Here is a 7,325-nt window from a genome sequence, read left to right as displayed (position 1 = left end):
AGCGACCAAAACAGAGAGCGTGAAGCGTGAAAAGCTCTCTACCGATCGCCCGCCCGCCCCCTTACAGCGATGCAATCTAGCAATCCGAATGCGAATGAGAGAGAAACGACGAAGGAGAAAGTTGTAACGCACGCGGCAAGCGCCACATTCCAATGCACCCGAGTTGCATGCCGAAAATTTACGAACGAAAACATCCCCTTTCCGCTTTCCGTTCTTGAGTGAGAGAGTGAGTGGTCCGGTGGGTGGACCACTCACCTAGAACAGGGGGAGGAAAGCTTTCTCCGCTCTGCTGATTGATTATGTCCGACTGCGAGCGGAGGCTGATGGCGTGTGAAGTGAAGCTGCTGTGGATGATGAAGCTCAGGCCGCGAGAGATCCGTTCGACCGAGTTTAAGTCGGAGGACCGAGTGCAGTTGAGCTTTGTAACCCGATGTAGAACGACGTCTCCGGTTGATGTACTGCAGGACTGCGAAACGGGTCGGTCGGTTTACAGTCAGTCAGCCAGTCAGTCAGTTAGTCCCCGGGAAGTGCTTGAGAAGTTGTCTGATTCTTTGTTCGAAATTGTCCGAGGGAATTGTGAAATTTGTGACAAGTGATCCGCTGGAGAAAAAAATAAATAATTGGAGAACAGATTTACCGCATTGGGAAAAAAATTCGGCTGAGAAGAACAAGAAGAGCAACAACCGAGGATTCGTTCTGAAGTGGATGGAGGAAGAGGTTTTGTGAGAGTGCAAAGTTTTGAAAATTCCGTGGAACTGTGGTGGAAAATGGCAAATTTGATGATTTACAAAGTGGTCAAGTGTCGACTAAAAGCGATTTCCGAGCGGAAGATGGTTTGCGAAGAACCGAAGAGAGGATAAAGCTAGCGAAAGTTCCCGGATGATTCTGTGTGCGGAAAATTTAAGGGTTCTGGGCTCCAGCTAGAGAAAGGATTACGTGACAGCAATAGACTTGCTTTGCAGTAAATGTTCCTAGAAAAAGACGTGAAAATTATTTGGCATAAATCTAATCTTAAAGGTGATTATCGTGTTTGCAATCCTTGCTGGATACAAATAAAAAAAAAAACGGGGAAGAGAGGAATCTGAAAATTTCATAATCTTCGTCCTGAGGAAACATTGGAAATGGGAAACCAATACATTCGCACAAACGTGGAAATTGAGGAATTCCGAGGAAAACATATATTTATTAAAGAAAAAAAAAAGTAAATGTACCAGAGGAAAACTGTTCCCTAAATTTTTCACTAAAATTCAAAGGAGGAAAAGAGACGGAGCAAACCATCCAGTCAATATTCAAGGATATTACTTCACTGCCGGAGGAGGGCAACAGTAAAAGGCATGGAAAGTCGCGTGAGAAAAAAAAAACGCGAAAAACTGGTCGTTTCTTGTCAAGGATTTTTGTATCGATTTCTGGTGGCTCTGAATAAGAATGAGAATGAAAATTTCATGTGTCACACCGATGTGTGAGTGTTGGGGGGCCGCGTGAGTGACTGGCCGACTGAGCTTTCGTGCGTTCCCGCTCGGGAGTAGTCAGGGATCTCACTCATACCAACGAACGGACACGACGACGACGACGACGACGATCTGCTAGTACTATTACTATTACACTATACTACTCTGTTTTCATTGTGGCGATACTATCGGAAAATGTTCTGACGCTACGATGGCCCTACATTACACTGCTACTGCTGCTGTCAATCCCCCTGTTGTGGATTACTGATTCATAGGAAAATAAAAAAAAAAAAACAAAAAAAAAACGCTGAGAGAGCGCAGAGGAAACTGTCTGTCAAGGGAGTTGATGGAATGATTGACTTGGAAAATTAGTTTTTAGATGAATAAGAACATTTCTTTGCGCCGTTCTTTGATGCAAAATGTGATGTTTGGAAAGTTCTCAATTCTCCATTCTTCTCATGTTTGCTTGCTGTCCCGGAGGATTAGTTTTCAATTGTATGTATCAAAATCGAAGTTTTTCGTTGAATCGATTTGAGTCCCGTTAAGAGGCGATTGAATCATGTTGGAATTTATAGAGACTCACTTCCTTACTTTTCATGTATAGGATCGAATGAATTGTGCAAGTTATGCTATTGTAGATACGACTTAAAATCAAAGCGTCAAATCTCGCTGGCAGCACTGCATTGGGCTCACTTTGTCGCAAATATTAGCTTTCACTTCGGAAGTCGCTTTGATGCCAAAATAATTGTAATTTACTATTTATTTATTTATTTATTTATTTATTGACTTATAATTTGTAACTTAAGACTTATGTCTTTCTTCTGTTACATCGATTATATCAAAGTATAACAAGCGCCACAAGTATATTACAAAACAAAAAAAAATGATACGTAACACAAACTGAACTACATTTACTACTCAACTAAAATGCTCAATACATCCTCTCTTAAATGCTGTTAACGAATTTACATTAGTTAGACTATTGGGTAAAGAATTCCAGTGAACCACACCTCGCACGAAAAATGAGTTCCCGTACTTTGACGTGCGATGTCTTGGCAAAATATATTTAATGGACCGATTGCTTTGTGAAACTTGCAATTTTCTGTGTAGATAACCGGGTTGTTTTGTTCTCGACAGACTATGCAAAAATAAACAACAGCGTAGCTTGCCAAAGTTTACCAAAGGGCATCCTATAAGATGATGTTGCAAGTGAGAAACTCTAGAATATCTACTTAATTTAAAAACATATCGAACACATGAATTAAGAGCCACCTTAAGTTTATTGAACGTACCAGCAGATACATCATCGAGGAGAAAATCACATGCCAAAAAATAAGGAAGAAGGAGGCTTTTGAATAGTTTAACTTTAACATCAGTTCTAAGAAATGATGATGTTATGTGAAGTGAACGTAAACAAGCATACATTTTTCCACATTGTGACAACACATATTTATCCCATCCAAAATTGGATTGAATACGGTTACCCAAGCTGGTAGCATTATCGACGTATTCAATTGTTTCATTGTCTAAAAGCAATGAAGGTTTTAATATATTTTAAAAAGAACTATTTGTAATAAAAATTGCGTTTGTTTTCTTGGAGTTCAAGCTAAGCATATTCTTTACAGGATTCTCTTCAAGTCTTCATTAATTTTCTGAGAAATTTCAGCAACAGAATTACTTGCACAGTCAAAGTATACCTGAGCATCATCGGCAAACAGATGAAATTTACAATTCTTTATTACTTCAGGGAGATCATTAATGTACAATGAGAATAAGATTGGCCCCAGAATAGAACCCTGGGAAACCACAGATGTTATGGAAATAAATTGAGAAAAAAAAAACATTATTAAATACAGCCTGTGTTCGCATACTTAAATAAGAATTAATCAAGTTTGCGGAATGATCGGAAAAACCAAAAATTTGATCTGAGTTTTTGACATAAAATTCTATGCGACACAGTATCAAACGCTTTAGAAAAATCTAATAGTATTAGAACAACCGGGCGACCCTTGTCTACTACTATTCCTATATCATCAATTATTTTGAGCATAGCTGTTTTAGTACTATGTTTCGAACGATAACCTGACTGAAATTGATGCAGAAGATTGTGTCTATTGATGTGATCGCAAATGTTTATCTTAACAATTTTTTCAAATACTTTTGATAATGCACAAAGGATGCTTAATAGGTCGCAAGTTTTCTAAAGTGTTCAAATTAGCATTTTTCTTAATTGGTATAATTTTTGATTTCTTCCAAGCATCTGGAAATACACTTATAGTTACAACAGTGTTAAATAAGTGTTTTATAGGCTCAATTAATAGAGGACAAATAGCCTTTAAGAATTTCATTGATAGCATGTCGACTCCAAGAGCATTTGATTTGATGGAGTACATGGCATTTATGACATCTACTTGGTTTATTCTATCAAAATAGAAAACATCGTGGTTAAACCCGTTTGAACCCGTAGAACTAAAACTTCGAATATTATTGTTGGAAAAATAATTGTTAAAGTTACGGTTTATTTCATCAGCCGTAAAGCTGTTCGATGATTGTTCATTTGCTTGACCGAATCCAAGTGCCCTGAGATTTTTCCACAATTCCTAAGGAGAAACCTTCGGATCAAGACGATAAGCAAAATAATTTTGTTTTGCTGTGCGTATCATCTTATTTACGTGGTTTCGTGCTCTTTTAAACTCATGATGATCAACCACGTTGTTACTTAATTTCGATTGTTTGTATAATAAGTCACGATTAAGGATGGCCCTACATATTCTAGAATTGAACCAAGGATTATCCTTTTTATTACTAATAGTAGTTCGGATTGGAACGAAAGTGTTGTGGAGATCTGTCAAAACATTGTTAAAAAATTCTAACTGCAGGTTGGAGTCATCAACGTGATAAAAAGAGCTCCAATCAACCGAGTTAAAAGCTTCCACCAATGAATCAACTTGAATAGCATTGTAGTCACGATATTCGATTTTCTTTGAAGTATGCATGACACTGAAATCAAGGGATGCAAAAATTAAGTCATGGTTGGATAATACAGGTACTTCAATTTGGTTAAATCTCAACACTTTTGACGAATCATTAGCAATAATTAAATCCAATTGCGACGCTCCACTTCTATGAAAGAATGTTGGCTCGTTACCCAATGAATATAGAGAGTGAGTGGTGAGCAGGTTACAAAGCCTGGCAGACTTTCCTGAATGATTGGTCAACAAGTTCGTGTTGAAATCACCCATAAAGAAAACATTTTTATAGGCAAAACCATAAGACGACAGTAAATTATCCATTGTATCCGAGCAGTCAATTTCAGGAGGGTTGTAGCATGCAGTCATTAGAAGTTTTTCATTTTGTACGATAACTTCGACAGTAATAAATTCTGTGCAGGTTACTCCTGTCTGGTTATTTGACTTGGTTATAATATTGAAGGCAATGCCATTTTTTATGTATAGTAGTACACCACCTCCCAGCCGTCCTACACGATCATGTCTAACTATATTATAGCCATTGATATTTTTTGCATTTAAATGATCTTTATTTCTTGTGATTGTGTGGTTTACATGTATGAATTTGTTAAGTGACACAGATTCGTCTTTTCAACTTTGGTACATTTGATATTTTAATTATTATTTACAGTTCCTAGTCCTATCAGGCCTATTTTAAAGTATGACCACCTTGGTGGGATTGGTTTGATTTGAATTGGAAAAAGGAGACTACTTATAACTACTATTTACAACTACAACCAACCTGCAACTACTATGTACACCTAACCTACTATATACAAATTGCTTATCAAAGCATGTTCTGATAAATTACATTTTTGTGCAAATTGAGTCTTAATTTCGTTAATTTTGGAATCTATTTTGGCAATGCCTGCCTCTTCATGTAAATTTGTTATTCTAGTGTCGAAAGGACGATCAAGAACCATCCTCAGCACTCTATTCTGAGCGACCTGGATTTTGTTCCTGTGAGTCTGTGCACATGATTCCCACACCGGAGCTGCGTAGAGGATCGCAGGTGCTATTATTTGTTTGTAGACGGCCAGGATCTGCGGCAAATCAGCGGATACAGACACCTAACCAAGGCGGAACACTTGACTACGGTTTTCTCCACATGCGAGCGGAATAGGAGCTTTTCGTCAAACAACATCCCGAGATAGGTTACTTCGGCGGACCACTCAACCCTTGTGCCATCCATGATTACAGTACAAGAGGGAGCCGGTTTTAGTTTGGGTGATTGCCGATGGAGGAACATGATTGTTTGTGTTTTGGAAGCATTGATTTTGATTTTCCACGTGGTGGCATAATCAGCAAAAGCGTTAAGGCATCGTTGAAGTTTGTTCGTTATTTCGCGAGGCATCCTTCCTTTGACGGCTATTGCGGTATCATCTGCGAACAGGAAGAACACGCAACCGTCTCCAAGGGGAGGAATGTCGGAAGTGTAAATGCTGTAAAGCAAGGGGCCCAGCAGACTGCCTTGCGGGACTCCTGCTGGGATGGAAAACGTGTCGGAAAGACAACCATTCAACGATACCTTAAACGACCTTTGCTGGAGGTAGCTACGGGTGATTTTAACCAGATGTAATGGAAAGTTGAAGTTACAAAGCTTGTATACAAGCCCATTGTGCCAGACATTATCAAACGCTTTCTCAACGTCTAACAATGCCATAGCTGTGGACTTGGATACAGCTTTGTTACTTCGGATGTTATTCATCACCCGCACTAGCTGGTGATTGGTGGAGTGCCCCTTTCTGAACCCAAACTGTTCCGGAAGGAGAATGTTATTTTCCTCAACAAACTTGAGCAAACGATTGAGAATGAGTTTCTCGAACAATTTGCTCAGCGCTGAAAGGAGGCTGATTGGTCTGTAGCTTGAAGCTAGCGTTGGGTCCTTCCCGGGTTTGCGGATAGGTATGATTTTCGTTGTCTTCCAGATACTTGGAAAGTAGTGCAGTTCCAAGCATCTGTTGAAGACAGCAGCCAGCAGAGAGTGAACCTTCATGCTGAGATTTTTCAACACTAGGTTGAATATTCCGTCAAACCCTTCATGTTTTTGGTGCATTTCAGCGCTGAGCAAATCTGTTCCACTGTGATTCTATCCTCCGGAGAGATGGCACAAGGGGAGGAATCAAGGTTGAGTACGCATTGCTCAACCTGAACTTTGAGCGGACTTTGGATGTTGGAGCCAAGCAAGTGCGATTTGGCAATATGCTCACCAATCGCATTTGCTTTCTCCTGAGGGGTGATTATGAGCCGATCGTCATCATTTTCATCTTTTAGTGGCGGAATGGGTTTAGGGTGCGTCTTTAAGACCTTGGCAACTTTCCAGAATGGTCTGGAGCGGTCGTCCAGATTCTGGACAAGCCGCCCGAAACTTTCGTTCCGGAGTGAGACCATTCTGGAAGCAATCTCCTTGTTCAGATCGGCCATTTCACGTTTCATCGCTTGATCTCCAGTCCTCTGAAACTGCCGTCTACGAACAATTCTCAGGCGAATTAAGAGTTGGGTGTGGGAATCAATAGCAATAAACTTACCCCTCACAGGAACTCGTCGGATGCACGCCTCGTCAGCCACGGTTATGGCTTGGTGGAGTCCCTCCAACGCTCGGTCGATGTCCTCCACGGTGTCAAGCGGCGGGTTGTCGATGATGTGCCTGTCTACCACGCGTCCAAACTGGGCCCAGTTTACGCGATGATAGTCCTTGCGCAGGCTTGAAGCAGGAGCCACGTTGCAGCCCAGCTCAGACACCACCGGTTGGTGGTCGGAACTGAGTTCGTTGAAGGCTACCGGCTTGGACAAGCCGATATTTGTCAGGAACAGGTCTAGCGTCGATGGGTGAGATAAATGTTGGCTCATCCGAAAACCAAACGGAGTA

At 40.5% G+C, this 7,325-nt stretch overlaps 1 protein-coding gene across 1 annotated transcript in view; it reads left to right on the top strand.

Moving 5' to 3' along the window:
- Positions 1–433: 433 nt before the first annotated feature.
- The window catches only part of Nrx-1 (Neurexin 1), a 559,574-nt gene continuing 552,682 nt past the window's right edge, over positions 434–7,325 (top strand). The window contains exon 1 of the mRNA XM_065223149.1: positions 434–1,017. The gene's annotated coding sequence lies outside the window, so the exon portion shown is untranslated. The remainder of the gene's footprint in view (positions 1,018–7,325) is intronic.

The sequence above is a fragment of the Ochlerotatus camptorhynchus genome, unplaced genomic scaffold (genome assembly GCF_037179485.1).
Source record: "Ochlerotatus camptorhynchus isolate MF236.1 unplaced genomic scaffold, CSIRO-AGI_Acam_v1.1 ptg000185l, whole genome shotgun sequence".
Taxonomy (NCBI): Eukaryota; Metazoa; Arthropoda; class Insecta; order Diptera; family Culicidae; genus Ochlerotatus; species Ochlerotatus camptorhynchus.
Note: the sequence above shows the minus strand (reverse complement) of the source record. Positions and strands in the feature narration are given on the sequence as shown.